This window comes from Podarcis pityusensis (assembly GCF_964106645.2).
Source record: "Podarcis pityusensis genome assembly, chromosome: 3".
NCBI classification, from domain to species: Eukaryota; Metazoa; Chordata; class Lepidosauria; order Squamata; family Lacertidae; genus Podarcis; species Podarcis pityusensis.
In genome coordinates this window covers 36492940-36520186 of record NC_138026.1, presented here as the reverse complement: position 1 = coordinate 36520186, position 27247 = coordinate 36492940, and the positions used below count along the sequence as shown (strand labels likewise).

The 27247-nt window shown below is 42.5% G+C and overlaps 1 long non-coding RNA gene across 1 annotated transcript in view; it reads left to right on the top strand.

Annotated features, from left to right (window-relative positions):
• Positions 1–27247, top strand: part of LOC308472866 — a 75007-nt gene that overhangs the window by 4078 nt on the left and 43682 nt on the right. The window contains exon 2 of the long non-coding RNA XR_013983789.1: positions 22611–22764. This is a non-coding gene — a long non-coding RNA (uncharacterized lncRNA). The remainder of the gene's footprint in view (positions 1–22610; positions 22765–27247) is intronic.

Genomic DNA, 27247 nt, shown 5'->3' with positions numbered 1-27247 from the left:
CTATGTGCTTTAGTCTGAGTAAAAAAGCCCCAAAACAAACTAACTGCTGTGTTGATTTTATTTATGAAAAGAGAGCCCTTTCCTACCTGCAGATGCTTATGCATGTAGTTGATTGCAGACTGTAGTGATTACATAAATGCAGAGTCTAAACATACAATTGGTATGCTTAGGTTATCTTGATGAAGGAAAGTTTTGTGAAAAATTCAAACAGTGTTCTAATAATTTGTGATACTATCAAAATTTGTGTGTAATTCTGAAAGCTACTCGGAATGACGGAAAACTAAATATAATTTTCATATATTATAAATTTTGCCCACATTCACTTAAGTAGCACTGGCCAAGGGTTTTTCTAAATCTCTGCCCCATCCTCTGAGTACATTCATTGTTTGATTCATCCTATGAAACCTGCTTTGAAAAAGTGCTCTTTGTCATGGATATCTTGCCCTGATACCAGGTGTGCACAGAATAGTTGCAACTATGCAAGGATGAAGGGAGAAATATCCGAACTCTTTTAAAAGCCAAAATTCCTTTCTGAACTGAGCCCTGGCACTGAATGCAGGCTCTGGTTAGGATCTACCTAAGCAAGACGTGACCACATTAAGTTCTGGATGAATAACCATTTAAAGGTGCAGGTGCTGTAAGGCAAGGACTAGGAATACACCCTGCTAATTAATAGATGGCTGAGAAAGTCAATGCAGTATGCATTTTAATACAAACCTACCAATGTAGGGATATCGCGGAGTGGACAGTGGGGTCCGGAGGGAGCACACTTTCCACCAGCAGGCAGCCATAGTCTGCCTGCACACATGACCCTGGGGTGCAGGGCAAACTCCCCCTCAGACAAGCCACGGCTGTTGGAACATCGTCCCCTATGTCTGACCTTTTGCGGTCTCAGCAGTCAGCGGTGTCCTGTCTGTGACCTTTTTTCCCTGAGACCTTTTGTCTTCTTCGTCATACACTGTGCAAGGGGAAAATGATGCTGTGGAACAGGTGCCAAAGTAGCTTTGTACCACCCCACGATCTTGGGACGGAAGATGTGTAAAGGTCACAGCCCAAAATGTATTTGCCAGGCTTGCATATTTGTCTCAATAAAAGGAGGCTCCACAGGAATGGCAGCAGCTCGCTTCAGACCACCTGTGCGAAGCTCACATGATGATCAACACCTGTCTTGGGCCTTCACTTCATACCAAGTTTACACTTCTCAAACAAAAAAATGAAATGTGGCCATTTTTCAAAATCTGTGTTTTCCTATTTTTGGGCGTAGTGCAGTTCTCCAATAATAATAAAAACATACGGAATGTGTATATTAGATAAAACAACTTGCAAAAACATGTCTCCTAGGTGAAACTGCATACAAAAATATGTAAGTGAGGAGAAACATGCATGAAAATGAATTTTCATGTTGGCTCCCCTACCCCTTTAAGTGCAAACTGATGCAGAAAGAGGCTCTCAGCATGATAATACAATACACAGCCGGATGGAGATAGTCTTTTCTTTGTCCTTCCTGCCCAGTCTTTCTCCCCATCTACTTGGGCAAATAATAGAATGATCTGCTTGGACACACAATGGAATGAAGTCAGACATAACATCTTAGTAGTGGTGGATGTGGCTTCAGGGCTCAAATTACAAGAAAGCCAGAGGGGTACTGGTTCATTACCTTTTTCTGTGCTGGCCATTTTATCTACTGCCTTTAGAAGACTTTGGTGGCGGCCATGTTTTGGTAAAAGTTCATGTGAATTACATTAAAGGGCACTCAATGTCACAGCTCTCCCCCTCCACCAATAATTCAAGCACTGGATAACATGGTGGGATTTGGGGGGGGGGGCGGTGGTGGTCAAAGCAGTAACAGCTTGTGTGGTAGGGCAGAGGTGCCTACATGACACTTCCTGTGTCCTGGGGGCGAGCCGGGCAGCAGTAAGGTTATGGCTATGTGGTTGCCAGTCTGGTGCTGCAAGCATGCCTACACATCCCTTGACCTCACCTGCACCCTGTCCTGACCCAGCTCCATCCAGGTATGCTGTGGCAACGCCAATACTGGGGAGGCAGCTCCTCAACTCTATCCCACCATTACATGGGCTGTTTGTGGTCCAGAGGCAAATTTCAGGGGGTGGGGATCTGGTTTGAAACAGACAGTGAGGGTTGCAAATTGGTAAGTATTGTCTTGGTTGTGAAAACACTCTAGAACAGGTGCAACTGGCATGTAAATATGTACAATTTTTTTTTTTTTTTTTGGCAAAGGGTGTTTAAGGAGATAACAGAAATCACTGGGTTAAAGCTGACCGAAAGTTCAGAGGTAGCATTGTTATCAATTTACGATGGGGTGGAAGGTTCGCAGGCTATGAAGGACTTGCTGACAAATTTACTGACAACTGCACAAATTATCATAGCTAAGAAGTGATAGGGGCAAGCAGAATATAAAATGGATGAATGGTATAAAGAGGTGTGGGATATAGCTATTAATGATAAATTAACATGTGCCATTAAGGTAAGACTGGGAATATGCAGGAGAAATGATTTTGAGGAGATATGGAGGGTGTTTGTAGAATTTGTAGTGTTAAAATGGAAAGGGGTCAAACCATCGCAAGAGGTGTTGAAATTATGGGAGGCTGGATAGTTACAATGGAATGGTCTCAGTGGTGGGGTGCACATTTTTATTCTTATTTATTTATGGTTATTACTTTGTCAAAGGAAAAAGAAAAGGACTGGAGTAAAATGTGTACAGCAAAAAAGAAAAAGAAAAGAAAAGTGCAACTAGGTGTATTTACCTGTGTTTATTTTTTATGTGCTTTTGTGGGTAGCTGTCCAAATGGCAAAATGTGTGTGTGTTTTCTTAAAAAAAAATTCCCCCTCAAAAACGGTTTTATCTAGCTATCTTACTAAAACCTTAAGTAAAAGTGTGGTTGTCTGGGAGATATCTGGTCTGAGGTCTTATTATTAATCCCATGCTTACATCCCATACTACTCTACCCAGTATAGGGAGTAGATTGGACCAATTAAAATCCAGAGGGTTAAAGGATTGTTTAAATGGAGGCAGCCAGAGATAAATAGCAGCAGCATCAATGCAGTTAACTAGAAAGAGTTGTTGATGTGGTTGGATGGCTTGCCTTGCTCCCTCCTCATGGTGCAAATTACGCCCGGCCCCTTCTTGTAATGTGGCAGAAGATCCCACGCACATCTCTCTAGATGATGTGAAAGATACTTATCGTATTGAATTTTTCAAACATACTCATAAAATGATGAAAAGATTTGAGAGTCAAAATACCAATCAAAGAATAAAGCTGTGGGTAGCAAACAAATATCGGCACATGGTTGGCAGACATTTATCTTAGCAATGCAGTGAAATGAATGCCCTTTTAATAATGTTACATTTTGTTCTTTTCACACGCTCATATATGACAGGAGCTCAATGTGCTCTTCTTTCAAGGTCGCTATAGTCTGAGATGGTTTTGTCTCCTTGTATTCAAAAGCATCCTATTTCTGCCACCACCCCTTGACAACTCACCAGAAGTAACTGCTTGGGACAGATTTATGTATGAATGCACCTAAAATGCTATTTCATCAACCAAGAAATCCATGATTATTTAAATGATTTTTGGGGAGGGATGGAGGGGGTTGGAGTAATTTAATAAAGGGCCCAGATCAGTTCCATATTACTTAATAAGGAAATATCACTTGGAAGTTCCATTTCTATCCCTATAATATTTCAACCCATACTAGCATTCTTGTAGTTGGCACAGGATATGTGATGCAATAAATTATATATTTCTTATACCGCCACTAGCCCTCAGTTCTAGGAAGAACACATAGGACCTTCTTTTCTTCTATGTATTTGTATATCTCCATTGCTCCATCACTTCAGTTGACAATCTGATTACTGCTGCACTTGTTATTTATTTTTGTAGCATTCAAGGCACCATTAACAAAACATCACCATAGCACTGTACCCAGAGAAGGGTACCCTCAGAGAGACGCTCTCTGAAAGTTGGTTCCTTCCCTGGAGGAAGTTTATCTCGCCCAACCTAGAAAATACAACCTCCTATCAAAGCAGCAGCAGAAAGAAGAGCAATGCTAGAAGGCGCTCTAGCAGCCAACTCAGATACAGCCTGAATGGTAAAACAGCAGGAGAGAACAATTTAAAATTAACTACCAGATAGACTCTGCTCAGCACTTAAGAGATAACGAAGATGATCCCAAGCAAATCTTCCCTTGGAAGAGAGTTCACAGTTGATGTGTTGGGATCAAGAAGTTGCTGTCTGTTTCCAAATATCTCTATGGTATTTGTCCACTGTCTCCCCCTTTTTTAGTTGAAAAAGTGACTCTGTATTAGACTTGCTCTGATAAGAGTATATCTCAGGTTTTAATTTGAATGGTACAGAGTACTAAGCAGTTGGACAGAATATTAAGCTTGCATAAAGGTGATGCATTAACTTTTTAATCAAAATCCATCCTCATATTCACCACACCCAAATTATAGAAGATTTAGTGATTTGAATTTCATTTTACTGTTTGTTTGTTTTTTAAATCTGAAATTTTAATGATGTATGAATCATTAACATGCAGTATGGAGTGTTAGGTTAACCTGGCTTTTAAAAGCAAGCAGTAAGTTTCAAAGACTAAGAGAGGATCTCTCTCTCTCTCAATTTGAAAGGCTTATAAATAGCAGAGCTTCGCTCCTGTTGGTTCAATCATGAATCTGAAATTGAGCTTCAGTCTCCTGGACTTGTTGATACATATATCAAAGCAGGACTTGGAGGTAAAAGTTTATGGCTGAAGTCAAGCTCAGTTAATTGCTACTCAATGAGCTGAATCCCAAGTACCCTGCAGTCTCCTTTAATATATGGGCAACAGTGATTAATAAATAGCAAGCTAGACCTAGAAGCAAATGAAGGGAATTAAAAAAGAAGTCAGGTGACGCATGTGGGGATGCGAGATGATGGGGCTGGTTATACGGAAGTGATATGTACATTTGGGATAATTGGACAACTCTTTACATGAGACTTTTTTCATTTCCCTGTATTTGGGCCAACCCAAAGCATTGCCATCTATTGCAAGGTGACCAGGGCAATTTATTGGCTAAACAACTGAGCAAAACAGAAATTGTGTTACCGTGCGTCAATAGATAGATAGGTAGCAGTAACTTTTAAACTCAGTTTTCAGTCTCCTTCCTTCTAATCCCTCCCCACTTACCCACCCCACAATCTGAGTTTTTCTTTGTGTGTCACTCAAAGTAGAAGTGGCCTACTGGCTTCCAGTGAATTTATGAGTACAGTTCAAGTTTTTTCCCTATTTCAAAGCCTTACATGGCAGGTAGGTGTGCTTCAGTAGGGAGGGCCGGGGATGCCCAAGTTGGTTTTTCATTAGAGCAGAGCCAAAAATAAAAATAAAACCCAGAATGCTTTTTTGCCAGAGAAAATTTCTTAATGTGTTTCTTCTTCTCACTCCCTGGGGTGTGGGGGGCAGGGAGCCACATTGCAGAATGTTCTCCATCATTTTTGTGGTGTTTGGCATTTCATTTTTCAGAGGAGGGAACAATGTGTGTATGCTTGTTTTGTTTTTTTAAAATAATCCTATTCCTGCTTTACCCTTTAGACTCCTAAGATCAGCCACTTGCCATAAAGCAAGCACACACTGTAAGTGAGCTTATTATGAGGGCTTCTTGATCACCAAACCCTGAAATGCAAACCCTTTATTATTTATCTGGTTAGATTAAAACTACAGAATGGATTCTTTTAACCCCCATCCTGGCAGGAGGGAGGTTTCCTGCAGGTCCAGGTTCTTGCAATATCAAGTGGTTATCAATGCTCATTAAGTATCTGCCATTAGCTAAGAAGCTCTTCAGAAGCTCAGACAGATGAACCACCTCTTCAGCTTGTACAACAGAACAGCATGGATGCCTATGACACTTCAGTCAGAGACTGTGTGTGTGTGTGTGTGTGTCTGAGTAAGATGACTTTGCTAAAATCAAATTTGTACAGTGGTACCTCAGTTTACAGACGCTTCAGGTTACAGACTCCGCTAACCCAGAAATAGTGCTTCAGGTTAAGAACTTTGCTTCAGGATGAGAACAGAAATTGGGCTCTGGCGGTGTGACAGCAGCAGGAGGCCCCATTAGCTAAAGTGGTGCTTCAGGTTAAGAACAGTTTCAGGTTAAGTAAGGACCTCTGGAACGAATTAAGTACTTAACCCAAGGTACCACTGTAGAGAGACTATCTAAAACACAGTTTTTCCAGACACCTTCCCCCACCGTTTTTTCCTTTCCAATTGGATAAAAATTGGTTTGGGAAAGTAACCAGGGGCTTTAAAAGCATAGGAGTCTACCTGTCTAATATGATTTTTGCACAGATTTCCCTTAACATCCTTAATTTGGAGATAGACAACTAAATGCCGTATATACCTTTAATTTTGTTGTGAACAGAGGATCTCTGCTTTGAAGATTTCAGCTGGGGACTGATCCTAGCAACAAATCTTGTTAATTAAACCCCTCATTTTTTAAAAAAATAACATCAGGAGTAAAAAAAAAAAAAGTAGCTTAATGCAAATTCTGTTCAGGTTGGGGAGATGCACACACTGCCTGAAGGTGGTCAGTTTTCTCCAGGTGTGCGCCAAACCTTAATTTCAAGTGTTCTAAAGATTATTGTGGGTTAAGAAAGTGTCATATGAAAGAAAAGGCAAGCCAGAGGGTTTTAGGCTACAATGCTAACCTCACTTACCTGGGAGTAAGTCTCACTGAATTCAGTAGGATTTACTTCTGAGTAGGGAAGTCAGTTACAGCATAGGTAATTATACGTTCAGCTGCCGTTGCATGTTATTAAGAAGTTCCTGTTAGCACAGAATGTGGCAGCTCATCTCCTGATATGTGCAAGGAGGAAAGATAATTCAGCCCCTGTTTGCTTTCAGTGCTGGTTTTGATCTGTAAAGTCACATGTGGGGAGAAATTATTATAACACATGAGTCAGTGTGAGCTGCTGAATCATTTTTCAATCGCCTGCTGTGCCTCCCTCATATTAGCTGGTGGAATTGGTAAGGAGAGCCTGCAGGATCAGGCCAATAACCCACCTAGTCCAGTGTCAATTGTCACCCTATGGGATACCTCTGGGAGACCCATAAGGAGAATCCAAGCACAGGAGCCCTCTATTCTCCTGCAGTTTCCAGCAACTGGTATTCAGAAATATTGCTGCGTCCGACCATGGACTCAGAGAATAGCCATCGTGACTAGTAGCCATGGATAGCTCTTATCCTCCATGAATTTGTCCAATCAGCCATCTGAGTTGGTGGTCCTCCTCACTACCTCCTGTGGGAGTGAGTTCCATAGTTTAACTTTGTGCTGTGTGAAAAAGTACTTACATCTTGAATGTTCCAACATTTAGCTTCATTGTGTGTCTGTAAGTTCTAGGGTTCTGAGACAGAAATGCATTTCTCTATCCACTTCTTCCATGCTGTGCAGAGTTTTATAAACTTCTATCATGTCACCTCTTGCTTGTCTTTTCTCTAAACTACAAAGTCCGAAATGCTACAACCTTCCCTGATAGCGAACTTGGATATAGGAGAGCTTCCCCACGCCTAACCCTGCCCAGTTGTGGTCCTCACATTGTGCAATCACTCTTCCAGACAGATATGACACGTTTTGCACACTTTTAAGGTAAAGATAAAGGTACCCTTGACCATTAGGTCCAGTCGCGGATGACTCTGGGGTTAGGAACCAATATAAAGCTGTCAACCAGGGTGAGTCCCCCAACACTGCCAGCACCAACCTAGCAGCTGGCTCCTTCCTCACCATCACCACCAGATTTGAAAATAAGGGACCATCAGCCTCAAAAATAAGGAATCAGCAGCCAAAATAAGGGATTTTAGTCAACCACCTGAAAGGGGACAGCAGTGGGACATGGCGCTGGGATAAGGGAGTTTCCCGCCAAATAAGGGACAGTTGACAGCTATGACCACCACTACAGGCACCAGATTTTTTTTTAAAAAAACTTATTTGGGCACCAACAAAAGAGGAGGTTCTAAGATGGGCAGCTGCTACCATCTTTGTTTATTACACGGTGCCTGTGAGAACCAACGTATCATTGCTATGTCAAGAAGGGGAGCTAGAGACATGGTGGGTAAATGAAGAGGTTGAAACCTGCAGCTACCCAGCTCAACCCTTTCTCTTCTCAGGTGCAGGTCATGAAAAAGTTTAAAAGCTCAGGGGGGAAAAATACACAGAGACATGGGATGCCACTATTAGTCTTTGTGAGTCATTGTGTGGCTTGTGGGCCCCAACAACTCAAATGCTGACACCGAGCCTCCCACTAATTAGTCAGTACTCCAGGATCATTAGAAAAAATGTTATAGTCTCAGAATTAGATGTCAAAGGTGCATGAACCATCCTTTGGGGGAGGGAAATGCATCCCTCTTTTTGTATTTTAATTTCACTAATATCTGAATATTATTGCATGGAACTCAAGGCAGCTTGCGTTACACAGGGTTCCCATCTCTTGTTTATGCACTGGTTATACCTGTTAATGCACCACATGCCTTCTAAAAATGCTGTGGGAATAAAGTATGTGTCCATTTCAATTGCTTTTGCCCAGGAGAGTTTTTGAAAGATGATTTCCCAAGCCTTCCAACCCTTAGCCCTTCCCAGCAAGACCACCTTTTCTTCATTAAGAATAGCACCTTACAATTGAAATACCTCCTTTCCTCCAAATGATTTCTTCCACATAAAAAACACACCACAACACAACCACTGAGAGAAGAGAGGCAGGGAGAAATATCTCAGGTTACCGCAGCCACTCTTTATTCCCCTCCCAAGGACTGATTTGCTGCAGACAGGCTTCACTGAGCATATTAAATTCTTCTCTTGTAATTAGAACATTAATATTCCCACTCTTTCTCTGGCTTCCCACTAACACTGGTTTTAATTCTCCCCCTCCAGTCACTTGGCCAAAAAAAGAAAAAAAGAAAATGAAAACACCAAGATGAAAATCTGTATTCAAAGCAAATCACAGTATATAGGACTATGGGCTAGATCATATCTGGCATGTGTGTGTGTGTGTGTGTGTGTGTGTGTGTGTGTGTGTAACACAATCTCCACAGAAAAAGGAATAAGTATGCTGTGTACAAAAAAGAAAAATGATGAGCAGTCCACTTTATTGCTGCTACAGGATGTGTTTGGAAATGGCTGCGTGTTGTGGGTTTCGAACATCTGTAATTGTGGCAACATATGGGGCTTGACTAGATATGGCATGGGACTGGATACCCGCGCTTAGGATCTCATGCACCTGTAATAGATATATCTATATCTATAGACATAGCTATATATAGACACAGACACTTAGAGCAGCCATGTATTTAGAGCAGGGGCGAGTTGGACTGGAACTTTGGTGCTGAGGATTCTTTCCCAGTGTTCTACCTTCCTTGTTCAAATTGCTTTTTCATCAAACCTGTTAGTTGCCTATCAAGCAAATATAAGATTTTAATAAGGGTGTGTGTGTGTGTGTGTGTGTGTGTGAGAGAGAGAGAGAGAGAGAGAGAGGAGTGGGGATTTGGGGTGGGGTAGAATTGGTTCCTCCTGTCCCAGCAGCATATGCCCTCCATGATCTGAATCATCATCATTTTCTTAATTGTCAGAGATAAATGAACTAGATTTGCCACATCGGGTCTATTGTGGCTCATAGACACCAATACAATGTTCACCTATGATGGAATTCATGTCTGCATGGGGAAAATGCTATGTATGAAATAGACCTGGGTATGTAACCTGCCCCAGATTTTGTTCAATATTCAAACAATATATATGGACAAATGTCACTATTTTTTGGACTTGGCTGGTATTTGGCTGTTCAAGCCCTTTAGTGGAACACTATTTTATTCTGAATATGTTTAGTAGGACCAGTTCTGGGGTGATTTCTAATACTTGCTTAGTTATTTTACATATTTCTTGTATGGCTGTTGTCCAAAATAGTTGGATTTTGGGGCATTCCCACCACATGTGTATGTATGTGCCTGTGGAGGTGCACCCTCTGCAGCATTTTGGTGTGGTTCCTGGGCGTATTAGTGCTAATTTCCTTGGTGTTAGGTACCACCTGTAGATGAGTTTCAGAGGGAGTTCTCTCCTTCTCGTTGATATGGATTTAAGGGGGGGGGGGGGTAGACTACATTCTGATCCACTGAGTGGGGTTAATCTCATAGCCTGTCATCTTCCCAGTGTTTTTGATTACGTCTAGGGCATTCGTGGGGTTTTGGAGTACTAGAACCTTTAGCAATCCAAATCCGAGCAGCCACAGACATCAAGGGAGTGGAAATAAAAGGCAAAACCTCCAAATTAGGGCTCTTTGCAGAGGTAATGGGCCTACAGGTAAATTTTGCAAAGTCAGAAGCTATGGGCTTCAACATCCCTCCTCATACCCAAAAAGAACTAGCTAACGTCACCAAGATAAAACTTTGCCACACCAAGTTCAGATACCTAGGGGTACAAAGAAGCAGAAACCTCAATAAATTATACCTCCACAACTACAACCCCATGTAGTGGCAAATTAACAATGACCTAAAGAGATGGAACAACACGAACTTCACTCTCTCATACAAAATAGCCATGATCAAAATGATCACCCTCCCAAAACTAACTATTCCAAACCCTCCCAATCTGGATCCTCCCAACCCAACTCCAAAAATGGCAGAAAAAACTACACTCATTCATCTTCCCCCCCAAAAAATCAAAAATAAGTCCCAAATATCTGCACCTCCCCTCCTCAGAGGGAGGATGGGGAATCCCCAACATAGAAACATGCCCTCTTAAACAACCCAGTAGTAAAATCAACAGCAACTAGGCCCCTGACAACCTTCAAAAACCTCTTCCTAACAACAAAGGGACACGGCAAAGGGATGGTATCCGCAATATACAAAATACTACTCCAAAACCCCACAAACCCCCTAGACATAACACTATTTTATTCTGATCTTGCAAGGATTTTGAAGCACAAGTGTGGCAAAAATTTCTGCCTCTTCTAAATAAAATAAAAATTAAAAAGGCAATACTGAGTAGGTAGAGAGTGTTGCTTAGCAACACTGATACTGCAAACTGGAACAGCTTAGGTTCATCACATTAAATGAGGGAGTCATGACTGAGGACTGATTCGTATCAGCCCATAGGTGTACCTCACAAATTTTCTAAACATGTTATGAGTGTCTCAGGGTTTGAACAGGGTGCAGATGAGGCAATAATGTGACTTGAACATCACCAGTGGACACATTTCACCATGACAAAAGAGTTGTGCGAACTGGTCTACTCTTTGGCAACGTACCGTGCAGCTGAATGTGGTTTGTGTAAGCTTGGGAGTCTTGTTATCTGGTGAACTCTGTTTTGCACCAACAAGGTGGTGTTTAATGCAATACCGATGCAGATGGGGAGGGGAGGGTTCAATCTCATGTATTTTGGTCATTAAAATCAGAATTCTGCTTTTGAGGCCTCAGAACACTTTCAGGGCAAGCCTGCTTATGACAAAGCAGGCAAGACAGTCACAGCCAGAATTCACTTATATAAACATATATAGTCAGGACCGTTTTGACATCAGTGCAACTTAACCATTAAGAGAATTGGTTATGTTCATAAGCCATTGCAGTTTAAGGAAATGTAGACAACTTCCTTGCTCTGTAACACAGTTCAAGGTCCAACAGGAAATCAGATTCACTCTCCTCCTGCAAAAATGCAGATACAAAGCAACTATCTGGCTGTAACTAAATATGTGCACTCTTGAGCTATCAGTTCAAGAATGTTTTTGTGGATAAAGACTCTCCTCCTGCAAGAGAGGGGAGTGGTTGTGGTCGGGAGCCGGACTCCGCCTCAAGCAGGGGGCGTTAGCCCCCTGCCTCCCACTCACCTGGCTGGCCTACGCCCACGGGCAGGCACCCAACCAGGTGCCTGCGAGGGGGCGTGTTTAGCAGCCCAAATTGCTGCGGCACCAGCCTTCCGGCCTCACTTTTTGTCGTCCCGTCGCGAGTCACCCACCCTCCACTCCCTTAGAGCTCAGGGTCTCAGTTTTCTTTTGGCCTTGCTATGGACCTTAGGTTGGTCGCCCTGGTTGTCCGGGGGGCCTGGTAGGAATTTTTCCATTTGGCATTAGGCTTTTTGGTTTTTTCGCCTACCTCGTAGCAATCGTCACAACTTTTGTGGTATTAGTGGGTAGGTTAGGCATTGGAATAATGTGTTGTGGTGTGTCGAAGGGCTAGGTGTGGCCATCGCCTATGCCTTCAATTTTTGGGTATTCCGTTAAAGGAATCTGGCGGTCGTGTATTCTGTCCGATGCCTGCTTGGCGGGAGGCCATGGCACGACCCTCGGTGACATCAGGGGAGAGCTTATAGTTGGATTAGCATCAACAGGCTCCACCTACTGGTGAATAAACCCCCCTGTTTTAGACTCACCCCTCTCTGAGGGGGTGGAGTCAGCTGACGTAATCCAATGCCTAAGCCAATACCTTTTCACTTGCTGTAATCAATAAAGTTGTGGCCTTTTCTTGCCCATTAACCTTATATCACGTGTCCTCGTGTTTTCATTCCACTACGCGGGGATCGGGTCCTCGAACCACGACTCACCTCGTTCTTAATAGGGCAACACCTGCACTGCAATGGCCCAAATCAAAGATCTACAAGTACCCTCATCAGCTGACCCTTTGCAAGTGTATGCTTTAACCTGGAGAGGGAAACACCAGAGAGATCCTCTGCCTGCCTCCATATTTGGGGAATGTGGTGCAACACCAAGTCACTTGGAAAGCAAGGCCTCGCAGCGTTGTCTCTGAGGCTCAGTGCAACAGGGCTAGCACCAGCCCCCTCTCCACTTCAGAGCTGGGGAACAGGGCAAAAACCTAGACACTCTGGTTTTTGAACACAGTGTTGAAACCAAGCAACCCCTCTCTGTGCTGGGGATGTGTGTGGACAGGCTCACGACAAGCGTCCATTTTTCTGGCTGCAAAGGCTGGTCGAAACCTGTGCCTCTCCCCATAAGCTAAGCATCAATGGTAACATGTGGCCTAATGACTAATACATTTGGGCCTGACATGGAGGCTTGGGTTCAAATCTTGCTCTGGGATGCATGCCAGGATGTCACAGCATGGCTGTACAACAAGGGGTGGCTTGGATCATAGTACTAAACTCAGAACTTCCCAAACCCTGCCCTTCTCCATGTTCATGCAGCCTGTTGTGCTACAAGGGGAAAATACAGGAGGCAGAGGTCCGACCTAGACCCCAGGCGAAGGAGAAAGGAGAGGAATAATGTCTGATACAGCTGGAATTCATGAAGAGGTAGGCTGCCAAATCACAGTCCTTTCAATCTTCTAGCTCAGAGAAAGGAAGTAGGTGGTCTCCCTCTTTGCCTCCCTCCCCCTTTTAACAGGAAGGAGGTTTTGTTTTTGTGACCTGGAAGTCCCACTTTTCCCCCTTCCTCCCTACCAGCCCTCATTAGGGTTGCTGCCACCTGCCTCCAATTAGGCACCAGAGATAGAAACCAGCACAGCTGCTCTGGGGGAGATTAGGGGCAAAGGCTGAGGCATCTACAACATGGAGAACATTTCCCCTCCAGCAGAGCAGGTAGGAACCAAATGATGGAAACAAACTTAAATGTGTGGCTTAACAAAAGTTAAGGCTTATGTATAATTTTGAGTGGCCGCCTCATTTTTAACCATAGCCAATCACAATAGCATTTGTTAAAAGCATGCTTTCCTGTGGAAGTCTCTGTTTAGGCAGTGACTGTTTGAGTATTCGTTTTTATTATATACATTTCTTAGGAACTCAAATAAGGAGACGGGGGGGGGGGGGATGCTGTTGTATTTATCTAAAGTGTGAGGGCAATTCCAAACGTATACTTACAGTCTTTTAAATAAAACTGTTGTCCTTATGCAGCAGTTGGGAAAAGGGTAACTTGTTAAGGATATATTTGGACAGTGGTACCTCGGGTTACATATGCTTCAGGTTACATATGCTTCAGGTTACAGACTCCGCTAACCCAGAAATAGTGCTTCAGGTTAAGAACTTTGCTTCAGGATAAGAACAGAAATCTGGCTCCAGTGGCGCAGCGGAAGCAGGAGGCCCCATTAGCTAAAGTGGTGCTTCAGGTTAAGAACAGTTTCAGGTTAAGAACGGACCTCCAGAACGAATTAAGTACTTAACCCGAGGTACCACTGTATACATGTTTCTGCATAACCACCTCTTATATATCGCTTCTGTACAAGCTTGTATACTTCCGTATATCACATCATTTCTATATGATGTGGGAGAAAACAGGAAAGGAGGACTCCTTCCTGATGGGGTTGATGGAGTTGATAAACCAGGGCTGTTTGCTGGGTAGTATGGTTTATCTTAGAGCATTTCAGGGGTCTGTGGATTATCAACAGCCTCTGTGGTCAGTAAGTTGTATTGCAGAGAGTGTCTAACTCAAGGCATTTTTATTTATTCTAATGAATAGATAACCCTTCAAGAGTAGAAGTGTTTTCCCATCCTCCTTTATATAATACATTTCTTTATATAATATATAAAGAAGCTTGTGGTACACGTCTTTATTCCATTTTACAGTTGAAGGAAGCTGAACAATTGTTGCCAGGGACAGCAAGTTCTGCAACCGCTGTGTTAGTAGTGTGTGTTTTTTAACACCTTGGCTCAGATGGTTTCCATTTTACTTTGCCTATAAAAGGAAAGCTTAAGCAGAAGATTGGTCATACAGGAGAGATTCCTTATCTAGTATTAATACTGTACCCAAACCTTGCTGTTGAGATGAACAAGCAAGTGGCCCCAGCTGCCATTCAGCTGGCAGGGCACCTCTGGAAAATGCTGCTGCCCTACTTTCTTCGGGGCCTAATGTATCAAAAACTTCATTCTATCACCCTATTGAGTGGCTTTGAGTGCCCTGAAAAGGAAGGAAAGCTGGACAAGAAGCACTGTAAACTCACAATGCTGTATGCCAAACTAAAGATGGTTTTAAAACTGATTCCCCTTTTCACCTGGAGTAGCACAGAATTGCACAAAACATCCTAGGGAACCTGATGTGAAAAACAGCTTAATAAAAGAAGCTTTCTGCAGTTGAGTAATACAATGCATTGCAGCCAGGTCACAATAAAACACAGATTTTTAGGAGCTCTAGCCAGATGGGTGCATGCTCTGAAGTAAATGTCACCCCGCCCCTTATGCTTTATCTTGTCTCTCTATTCTCATATGGGACACAAAAGACGAACGTGGAACAACTTCATATTAGATACACTACTAGACAAAACTGGCTGAACTACTCTTGTGCGATGCTGGATTGGGGGTAACTTTTAGCCAGAATGTGGGTGATAATTAAGGGAGCTTTACGACACGTCTAGACAAATTATATAGCAGGGAATGGTTGTATTGCTTCAGCTTTTCTGTCAGATAACGTCTAGCACCCTCTCCCAGTTTAGATGTTGGGTGCTTCAGCGTAGTCTGATTTTCCAAAGGCCCATTTGCCAGATAGGAATGACACACTGTGCAGTACATGCAGAGAATTTGAAAGGGGACGGAGGAAAAGCACCTTCTAATTCCTGGGATGCATTTTGTGCTCCCCTCCTTCCTTGCTTTGTGTACAGTGTGAGCAGCTGTCCTCTGGATATGGTACTGGGACCCTGGGTTCCAGAATCACCTTCACAAACAGTCTTGTGCTGTTGAATGCCTGAAGCAATGTCCTTGCAGCGCTGGTTTGCTTGGAAGCCTTGCTAATAAAGTCAGTATGAAATTCCCTCAAACCGATACTTGGCAAAGTTACTGCTTCACATGTAACTTCCGCTCTTAAAAACCATGTCAGAAGGTGGCTATAGAAACGTATTTTCTTAATATGTATGAATGGTTTGCAAAAAGCTTATTGGTTTTTCCTGGAAGCACATGTCTGATTGCTGTCTGATTCATGTATGTCAGTGGCTACATTCCATTTGCAAAGCTGCATAAAGTTGTAGCTAGGAGTGTCTTTTAGGGAGCACACAAGAAAGAATAGGAAGATGGCATGCTGGACCACCTTTAATTAAAGCTAGGCAAATATAGACCTGGTTTGCACACAATCATAAGCCAGACCATGGCTTAGCATGAACATGCAGATTCCTGGAGACGAGATTGCGACCACTGTTCTAGGAAGCTTGATTTGTGGTTTATTTTGCTCCAGACATACCACAATCTGTAACCAAGGTCTGTTCTTGGTTTATGGCTTGTGATTTGCCTAGAGCAAATGAACGATGGAGCTTGGGTTTCGATGATCCATGAAGCCAAGCTATGACGTTGTCTTAGGAAGTGTGGCACCGGGAGGAACATGGGAGGAGCCACAGTGGCTGTGCTCTCCTCTCTGGGAACCCACCAGCACACTCGCCAGTTCCTGCCAAGCTGTGGTTTGTGAGCTAAGCCATAGAAGAGTATTCAGTTTTAAAATGGCTCCTTCCCACACTATTTTCTAGTTAGAGATTTGGTTTGTGGAATAAAGAGATCTCCTGTTGTTGCATGTTCCTAGAGAGGACCAAGGAGTGGCAAGGAGGAAGAAGGTTCCCCCCTCCCTCCTCCCGCACGGAGTCAGTTAAGTGTTTTAACTGCAAAACAGCTGCCACAATTCATCTGATAGAAGATGAAACAGTTTAATATTCTCTGGGCTGACTGGCAGTCCTTGCTCCTCTGTGATTCTGCGTGAGTCACTATTGTGGGTGTGCCTCCACTGAAGGTAGTTAATTCTGCTGTCTCTCTGCATTGGGAGTGATGGAGTGATCCAGCCTGATGCAGAGATGCGACAAAATTACCCACCCTCAGCAGACACTGATTGGAAGGAGGAAAGGCAGAGCAGTGAATTATAAAGAGATGAAAGAGACAGTGGACAACCTCATCTGTAGGCTTTATTATTATTATTATTATTGGGAATCCAACAAAATAAACTTCTTCATTTTCAAAACTAATTTATTTTCCACACCACACTAGCAGTTCTCTTGAGCTCACAGCACAAAGTTTTGGAAAGCCATAGTTTTGCTCTGTGTTCAGGCTTAGATGTATCTATAGCTGCATCTGTTTTCAATCAATTAAATGTTATGGTTTACCCTGTGAATTGTAGTTTGGGGAAGGAGCTGAGGCTTTTCTTTGTTGCCTCTGGAAGGCTGATGAACCCTGGTATGATGATTGACTCCTCACTCTCCACAGTACTGTTGCATGCATTGTAATTAGAATCTATCTAAATGTTGATAAGTTATTTGGTTACATAGCAGATGGTTTATTGGCAGTAACAGCATCTCTTAGCAAGGCCTGATGAGGTTGCCTCTCTTGCCTGCTATTCATTCTGTCCAGTGGCAGAAGCAGATGATAATGGGATTTGAAACCGAGGCCATCTCCTCTTTCAAACAGCCCGTTATTTTGACTTGGCACATCTGATTGAGATTAAAAACGGGTGTGTGCTCCTCATCTGTGTTACATTCTGACATGGGGCTTGACACACAGGTCATTCAGACATTCATGGACATGAAAAACAGGTCATTCAGACTGTGGTGGCATTTCTGTTTGGCTTTTTTGTGCCAGTCCTAGAGAAGGCTCCTATGCATTTAAGAGCCATACAGAAGAAGGAATATTACCAAGTCCTATCTCCCCTGTTGCCACTCCCTGTCCCTCAGTTTTAAATGGTAATAGGAGTCCTTTTTGCAATCTGGATCAAGCAACCCCAGTTTCTGTTCTTTGGATATGTTGGCATGTACAAAGTACAGTGAGCCTCAGTTCTCACTAGAGGTCGCTGTCAAGGAAAAGAAACCATCAAATTTTAGTTTCCTACTATGGTGCTTTTGTTTTAGCTCCCCTGGCATTATGAATTGGATGAAGGCAAGGCATCCCCAACCTGGTGCCCTCGAGGGGGTTTGGCCTACAACTTTCATCAGTCCCAACCAAACGGTTCAAAACATATATATGGAGAGCCCCAGATTCTGGAAAATTAATGTAGGTTAACACATACACCTCTTCCAAGCAATCTTTTTTTGGGAGGGGTGGGCTGGGAATATTTATCATTTTAGAATAATGCCATCACTCTACATGATGTTGTACAGAGTAATGCATGCCAAATAAAGTTCCCTGCAGGTATAGGGCGGTATACAAATTTAACAAACAAAGGGGTGGTGAACCTTTTTAGTTGAAGGGCCACATTCCCTTCTGGATAAGCTTCCATAATCTACATGTGTAAGTTTAATTAAGGAGTTAATACCATAGAGTAAGCACTCCTGCCCGGCATATTTATGCCCACTTCCCCTCACCTTGTTCCCTCAGTCTACCTGAGAAGCTCAGTTTGTCAAGAGGTTTGATTGGTTCCTCCAGCTCAGACTGCATGGCTCTCACAAGCCACTCTTGAGTTCCTATATCAAAAATTTAGGCACTTTCATCAATTTGTAACTAAGCCAAGTTTTACTGCCTTTGCAACTTTCGGAAGCACATGAATCCAACCATTGGGATGTTTGTAAGTACTGTAAACCATTTTTAAGTTGCCCAATGTGTGGTCTTTTTCTGTGCTAGGGGAAGAGAGGAACTATGGAATGGCATATTTTAAAGGACTGACAGCCTATATTTCCGCACTTTACTTTGCTGCACATTTTGTGATTTTAAATCTCTGCTGGGGTTCTCTCACCAAAGAGTACCTGCCCCAAACTTGGATCTTGGCATCCAGGGAATTTCCCATACTATATTATATATTTTCCCCCATGCACCAACAGATACAAGAATCACACCTAAACTAACAATCATATTTTTGTCACCAATTCTGCATACATGAGTAAGATATGTGCATAGGGATATCATGGGTAGAAGCTGAAGAGAAATGTCTGCTCCTTACAATTTGCTCAAAATGAAGGTTGTTTTATAATTCCATCTTACAAAGTTATTTTCCCACTCACAAACTTTTATTATGACTTTCTTTGCATCTTCCATGTGAGCAATTTTCTGCATTTCACATCAGCCTCTGATCATCCTAGGTAGGAAATGTTGCTTGTTATTCATTCAACTGATAGAAAGCACTTCTTTGCCTCCCGTGAGCTACAGAATGCTATAATGAACCATTCTATGGTTCCAAGGAAGAAGGGGTTGCTCCTCTGTTAAGGGCAGATTTTAAATTGTACATAAATAGGAGCAGGGGGAGTGCTGGAACCCTCAGCACAAATGGATGAGCCACACTAACAGAGGGAGGATATTTCTACAGGTAAAAGCTGGGAACAATTAAGTGACATGCCGCATTGCTCTTATCCGCTAAAGTAAAATTCTAACTTGGATTTCTCTGAGAAAGTGACATGTCTGAGAGAACAAAACACCTTGCTTTCATCCTAATGCTATCCTGCGCTCATCATTTAACACCCACCCAGTGATTGTCTGTTTTGTTGCAAAAAGCAGCTTTGTATTGTGCATTAAAACGATTATGCCTTTGTAGACTTGTGCTAGAACTCTCCCTTGCATATTTCAATTCCTGTTATAAATATATTAAAAGTTATATCATCTGCCAGCAAAGTTTTAAGATACCACAAAGACTTAATATATACTTTTGGAACATTGCATAACTAATGGTGCATTCATAACGGACCTGGGGGAGGGGTGGGATTCGTGGCAATTTTTAGACTGCAATTCTATACCTACTTAACCTGGGATAAAGTCCCCTTGAACTCAGTGGGAGTATCTGAGAGTAAGGCTGCATTCAGACAACAGTTTATTTCATTTCCCTAATCTCCACAGTTTATTTGAGCTTTCTCTCAATGTAGAAGCCACTTCCAACAATCTAGCAGAATATGGTTTAGCACTAGTTTCTGTGTTAATTGTTATGAAAGTATTCATTTTTTCTTAATTAAGTGTGCTTTGGTGGTGTTGTGCTCATGCAAGTTTAGATTGTCCCTCCCATTTTACTGTTATAAACGATGAGTGGAGGACATGATCTGGCTGGGGGCCTCGGTCTGGAGCTCCCCAGCATCCCACAGGCCATGGGGTGGGAGGGCCACCCACCTCTCAATCAAATGACATCACCATAAAGTCAGGTGACCAAACAGTATCCTCCCCACCCCCCGCCTTGACTCACTTAAAATAATGGTATTATGTTGGCCACTTTCCAATACTCCAGTATCTTTGGGACTAGTTACATATTTTTGCTAGATCAACAATTTCACATTTCAGTTCTTTGAGTACTCTCATGGTGGATGCCATTCAAAGTTGGTGATTTGTCATATTTTATTCTGTCTATTAGGCCTAGGACTTTGTATCTCATCACCACTCTGTGCCTCAGTTCCTCTGGCTCCCCTGCTGCAAACATTCATTCAAGCTCTGGGAATCTACCCTATATCCTCTGCTGTTGAAGACAATTCATTCAGCTTCTGTATAGTCTCCTTTTCCTCCTTGAGCACACCTTGCCACTCATCTACAAAACCAGGCTGTGGGCTGCTTTTTGTTTCTGTAAAGGGTTGTTACGGGGAATCAAAGGTAGATTCTCCCTGAACCTTCCTAATCGGTGAAAAATAACATTGCATAGAAAAGAAGACTATAAAGCTATGTGTATGTATCTGCTCCCTCTGTTTTTTACTAAAACTGAATACAATAGCAAATACAGGGAATAGGCAAGGATCCCCTAGCTATAGGAGGTAGGGATAGGAAGTTCCTAGTGAGGTCTCAAGAAGGGAAATAACTCCGTTTCCTTATGGGATGAGTTACATAGAACAAAAGGAGAGCGATCTAAAGAAAAGGGGAATGAGCTTGAGGATTTTACAGCACATTTGGGCACTGTACAGAATCGAAGAGGAAATCTAAGAGGATGTCATTTTCAAGGCTTACCACTTGGTGCTGGCATCTCAACATTTACCAACACGAATGACTATTCATTACAGTCCCAGTAGGGATGGTCCTTCTTTGAATGATACTTTGGTCTTGCCAAAGCTCTTAAATGACCAAATAGCACACCTGTGCAAAAGGAATTGGGTGAAATGTAAGACATTTGCATATATCCTGAATCCTCACAGCTTCCAAAGGTAATCCCACTTAACGTTTATGAGGATAGCCAGTGCACACCATTGCTTATTCCCTCTGCTGTGCATGCACAAGCCCTTGCTTGGTGCAGTCATAATCACATAAAAACTTTAGAAGTTAAGGTGCTTAGGGGCAGAATTAAAATGACAGCAAGGCAGAGCACTTTGGTAACACCATACTATAAGTAAGGGCTTTTAACTGCAAAACACAGAGACTTGTTCAGATTGTCAGTTGCTAAGATACTGATACATGGTGTTAGCTCTGTTGGATTCATCCCAGATGGTTACCTGAGCAATAGTTTGTAATTTAATTAATTACTGTCCAGTCTGCTCCTGCTATCTTTTATTTTATTAAGTTAGGCAACTGCTCTTTTTTAAAAGCTCAGCTATCTTTCTAGAGTAATAGGGGGTTATTTAACTCAATCTGAATCCATTTACTATGAGTATCACATTCATTTTTCATCAACAAAGAACTACCAAAGTTGAGTGGCTGCTTTTTCTTTTAAAAAAAGAGATATTTCCTCAGTGCTGTGTCTGTGTCTCAGCTAATTGGACACCTAGCTTTGCCAAGCCTTCTAGAAGATTTAGACCTCTTCCAAAGGAAGCCTTTAAATTACTTAAATCCTATGCCAGGAAGGTACACGAGAAATTTGATTTCTCCTTTATATAGTCACACACACACACACACACACACACAGAGAGAGAGAGAGAGAGAGAGAGAAAGCATGTTTGAAAGACTCACACATTATAATCATATTTGTTACTTGTTGGTACAATTGTGCAGCCATTGCTGCTGTTGGGAAAGGACCATAGGTCAGTGGTAAAGGACACGTTCTGCATGCAGACTGTACCAAGTGCAATTCCAGCTCAGGCAGGGCTGGAAGACTCCTGCCTGAAAACCGCTGCCCATCAGTGTAGACCAGTGTAGCCAACATAGTGCCCTCCATATGCTGTTGGACTACAATTCCCATCAGCCCCTATCAGCATGGTCAGTGGCCAGAGATTATGGTAGTCTACAACATCTAGAGGGCAGCACCACATTGGCTACCCCTGGTGTGGTGCATGTGTATTCTGTACTCAAGAAAGCTAAGGCCCTGTGCACAATGCAACCTGGAAGTAAATTCTCTTGAACCCAGATAAGATTACTGAGTAGGATTGCGTGGTTAGGGTAAGAAGCTGATGTGCAGTTCTGTGTTTTCCCAGAATGTCTGGAAAAGGCATAACTGCCATCATTCTGCGTCTGTTTGCACGTGGTGCCTTGCCTTGAGCCTACACTGATGATTTGATCAATTAGTTAATTAATTAATACAGCTGTGGAGATCGCCAGTTGCTGTTTCTATGTTTTCTGTATACAGTGGTACCTTGGGTTAAGTACTTAATTCATTCCGGAGGTCCGTTCTTAACCTGAAACTGTTCTTAACCTGAAGCACCACTTTAGTTAATGGGGCCCCCGCTGCCGCCACACCGCTGGAGCACGATTTCTGTTCTCATCCTGAAGCAAAGTTCTTAACCCGAGGTACTATTTCTGGGTTAGTGGAGTCTGTAACCTGAAGCGTATGTAACCTGACGTACCACTGTAATGGGAAAGAGTGGAGTTGAGTGATTTTTTTTTCTTTTCTTTTTAAAATAAATTGAAGAATAGAGCTGAAGAAATCCGAAGGTCATTAAATGCTGTTTACTGATGTAAGGCAGAGGATGATCATCTCGCTATCGCTCCTGCACTCCCAAGGCCACCCAGTGCAATCGAGGCCACAGTCTTCCACGCAGAGAGAATGGACATGCTGCAGAAAGGTACCTGTGGAGCTAATAGTTTCAGGTCACTCATGCGAGAGATGCAAGTCACATTCAACAAGAGGGGGAAAGAAGGGTGGTGGCAGGCATACCTGTGCAGAAAACCAGGGGAGAACTTGACCTCCAGGATGTTGTTAAATTGCTGATCATTCAAATTACAAGAATGAAATGTCTGTTCCTGTTCTCGTTAGAGCTCCAGAGCCATAAATAAGTCAGACTCTTAAGTGACTTGGTGCTTGTTGAGGGCCATTTCGAGAATGCACCACAGGAAGAAGGCGTGATTATAAATAGTGCAACAGAGCAGCGCAGGGAGACATCACTTTTCAAAAGATGCATTAGGGTATATTTACTCACAGAACAGAGGGATGATGCTAAACTATGAATATGTTCTAAAGATAATTCACTTCTTTATTAACGACCCTTTGGAGTGATAATTCTCCTTTCTGTCTGGCTTGCAGGATATGGTGTGTTGATCTATTCTGGTTCAATAAAGAGGCTTCGTTTGTGTTTAACGCAGGCAGCCTTGAGAGGAAATGAATGCTCTGCTGCTGAAATTAATGTTGAATGTGGCTTGGAGCTACCTGCAAATTCTCCTTTCGTAAAGTGGTCGCTGTATACCGTTGGCTCTGAAGTTCAGAGCCTGCCTTCCTAAATGAAGTGCAACATACAACACGCCTTTTCGCTTTCCCTGTTTCCCATATCTTTAAATTTTGCTCCTTTCTGCAATAGCAAGTCATTTTGGTGCTTTTCTGGGGGTGTCAATGGGAGACAGGGAGTTGGGGTATCACTTATGCACGTTACGTTTAAGTGCAGTGCTTTGCCATCTTGCTCCCATGAGTCCCAGTAGCAACAATGTGTGGAAGGTTGTTTCACTGCTAAAAGCCTGCAGTCAAAGAAATTGGTTGCTTAGTTGCAATCCATACATGAAATTTAGGCAACCGCCCCTCCCTTCTCATCATGCATTCTTTCTTGGGCTAGGCTATCTTTTTAGAGATGTCAGGTCACAATGCTTGTTGACTGGGGGGTTTTCCCTTGGTTCCACAGCTCCTTTCCCCCTCAAGTTCCTCCTTGCAGGTTGCTGCTTTTAGCTACTTTGCCTTTTGTCTCAAACTCTCTAGCCTAGCTCTTTCCTCTTAGATCCTCCAGCTATTAAGCGCTATGATGTCTTTGCAGAGTTCCTTCTGTGGTATATCACTCCTTGCCCAACCTCTCTCCTGCCCCTTTCCTCAGACATGCACATTCGGTTTGAACCGATAGAATTATACATGGTACACCTCCATATGGTTTATTTATGTGGATTTAATAATCTGTTGCTACGTAAATTTCTACCTCTAATTTTCCCCTCCCATTTTACAACACTTTCCCTGTTATATTCTGCTGCACCTGGGCCTGCAATGTGTCATGCATAATAAAGACAATTTGGTGTGGTTTTCAGTTTGATACAATGGGACTCTCAAGGTCTCTTTTGGTAACAGCTTTATGCAAAAACTAGCAAAATGCCCACCATTATGATAAATACAGTGGGAAATAGTGGTTGGGTTGTTTACTGATTCTCCTTGGTTATCACCCTTTTCCTTACCCCTGCATTGATCAAACATAGATTTGGGAGCCCATGTTTTCCAGTGTGAGTTGTTTGAGGGTATTTTTCAGGCTACTGAAAGGGTGTCCTGAAAAAATTGTGTTTACATTTATTATACACCCACTTAGCTCTGTAGGTCAACAAATCTGACGAAAGGTGGTTATTCATTTAGTGACTCCAGGATTGTACTTTCACTGTTTTTCATTTATTTCAATCGCTTCTTGATATTGTGGGAGATTTTAATTATTTTATTGCAAGACAATGAAAACTTGCGAATAGAAGGCTTTAAAAAATAAATAAATCATGATCTTCAGGTCACACGTATTTTGACATTTTACAGCCTGACCTGTCAAAATGACTTCAAATCCTCTGGCTACTCATTTGAGTTGGTGAAAAAAACCCATTAACAGCCCACCTCCTCTGCTAACATAGCAAGTTTGCTTTCTCTCAGGTGTATTGTCTTTGCATATTATATTGTTGTAGATCATCTTCCTCTGTTGTTTTGTTTTGAAAGAACTTAATGAAAAGCCATTGGCAAAATCACTTCACTCTGGCCAGTATTTTGCTTTATTTAGTTTGGTAAATACATTGCAGATTATTTATTCCTCGTTAAACTTAGATGAATGGGAGACTTCCATTACCTTAATAGCTTCATCATCATAACTATCATTATCATTTTTAAAACGTTTGTTGAAATTAGGATTACAAATTGCATTTTCATCCCACCCTTCCTCCAAGAAACTCAGGGAAGCATGCATGGGTTTCCTTCCCTATTTTATCTACAAGGCAGGCTAGTCTATGGGAGAAGTGGGGGCTAAAGTCACTCATTGAACTTTGTGTCTGGGGGTATGAGCATGGGTCTCTCCTGTCCTCATCTGACTCACTAATACATTGACTTTGAAACCAGAGTCATCAACTTTTCATTTCAAAAGCGTTGTCCTGTTGGCTGGGCAGATGACATGGACAAGATAGGCAGAGTCAGGAGAAAGCATTGCAAGGAAGGCAGGTCTGGAGCTTATTGGCTTTTGAGATTCCAGAGCACCAGTTTATGTTGCTGGACCAGTAAACCATTGGTTTGCTGGTTTCCTATAATTAAACAACCTTCCTATTTAATTCTGCTTGGGAACATAAGTTGAAAAAGTGGTGGTGTTCGTCTGCTCTCATTTATTTGGCTCCCTAGGAGAACATTTGTGTCTCCTTGCGTCCCACCATAAGTGCTGCATGAACCATCTAATTTGAATCTATTTGAAAATAGCAAATTGAGGTGGAAAGGTCCCTTTCTGAGAAGATTTAAGCTGCAGTTTTTCACAGGACTTGTTTTCATTATATTACATCTGCAAATCTTCCTAAGAGTCCTGCAAAGGTCCTAGCACACATGATTGAATGTGTCCTTATTCCACACCAAACAAATTGAAGTTATTTCAATAGTCTGAAGATTAGATAACATTTTCAAAGGTTATTCTCAGCATTGCAATAGATGGCTATGCTTTTCTCCCTCCCTCCCTCCCTCCCTCCCTCCCTCCCTCCTTCCTTACTTTGTGAGTTCAGGGGCATGCTAATTAGGGTATGTACCTTTGTGTTCCTAAATAAAGTTCTGCAAGCAGTAAATCTTTCTATAAATGTGTTCACCTTATTTTTACAGGAGGCAAGCTGAGTTTTGCTTCTTTGATAAAGCAAGAAGGGAGGTGGGCCCATAATAGCCTGTGCTTGTAGACTGGGTCAAGAGCTGAAGGGTGAAGGCAGTGTCACAATCCATGGGAAGTTAATAGCTTTCACAAGCATGCAAGCATATGTAACTTTCTCTGCATAATAGAAAACAAGAGTATAAGTAGTTTAAGGGCTTATCCACACTTAGCTTTTTTCCCTGCTCTTTCCGGGCATAGGAACCACTCCTTAGCTCATGCTAGGCAGTTTCCAAATCCCTGGGCGCATTTATACTGTTATGCACATGCCACTTCCCCAGCAGTGCTTAGCTGAATGTGGTTCCCTAGAGACAGAATTAGATGTTGGCTCAAAAGGTGAGTGTGGGTGGAGGAATACTACTTAACACTTTCCTACCTACAGCATATCCATTGCCCTACTTCAGCTTTCTTCAAAAGGAAGTGCCTCAAGATGGGCAGCATCCTAAGATGGTTTCATATCCTGACAGCTCTTGCCCTGTCTGCCACTCTGTCCCATCAAACTGCAACTTCTCCTGGGTTCCTTTTCACAGATGCTCACAGACCTAGCCTGCATCTTCCTAAACTGGGGTGGAGAGTGGGGAGGAATGCCACCTACCCTGCTGGATTTCAGCCCATTCAGGTTCCCCAACAAAAGACGGGTCTGACAACTTGGCGGTGGATCCCTTTGTTCAAACCCCAAACAGTGATCCATCATTGTTTCAACACAGGCCCACAACAATGCAGTATCTTCCTTCCACAGCTCTAAAAGGGATTCTGGATCCACCTGTATGACGTACTTTGAAGGCCAGGGTTCAGCCCTAAATCAAGCAAAAGTGCCTCTGGGCATGTACAAAGTGCATTTTCCTCCTCTACATTAGTTTATTCCCATCCACCTGGAATTAGGAAACTGGAACTGATGTTCCAGTAAGCCTGAATCTTGGCACTTTCTCCACAGCTAAATTTCCTCAGCCTCACCCACTTCCCTGGCCTCAATAGCTAAAATTAGGAGGGCAGAATTTCCAATTCATAGAGTGTGAGTCCCTGGCAGGCTTGAGTCCTGGCATCTGTTCTATAAAAGAAATGTAGTCATTGGTCAATGGAATGGTCCAAACAAATGGGAAGTTGAAAGAGAGTCCCTGGGTGAGACTTACTGATAGCCATAGTGAATGTCCCAGTGTATTTATTTATGTTGTTGCTTATTTCACCCTCAGTCTAATCGGAGCTCAGCTATGAAAGAATAAAG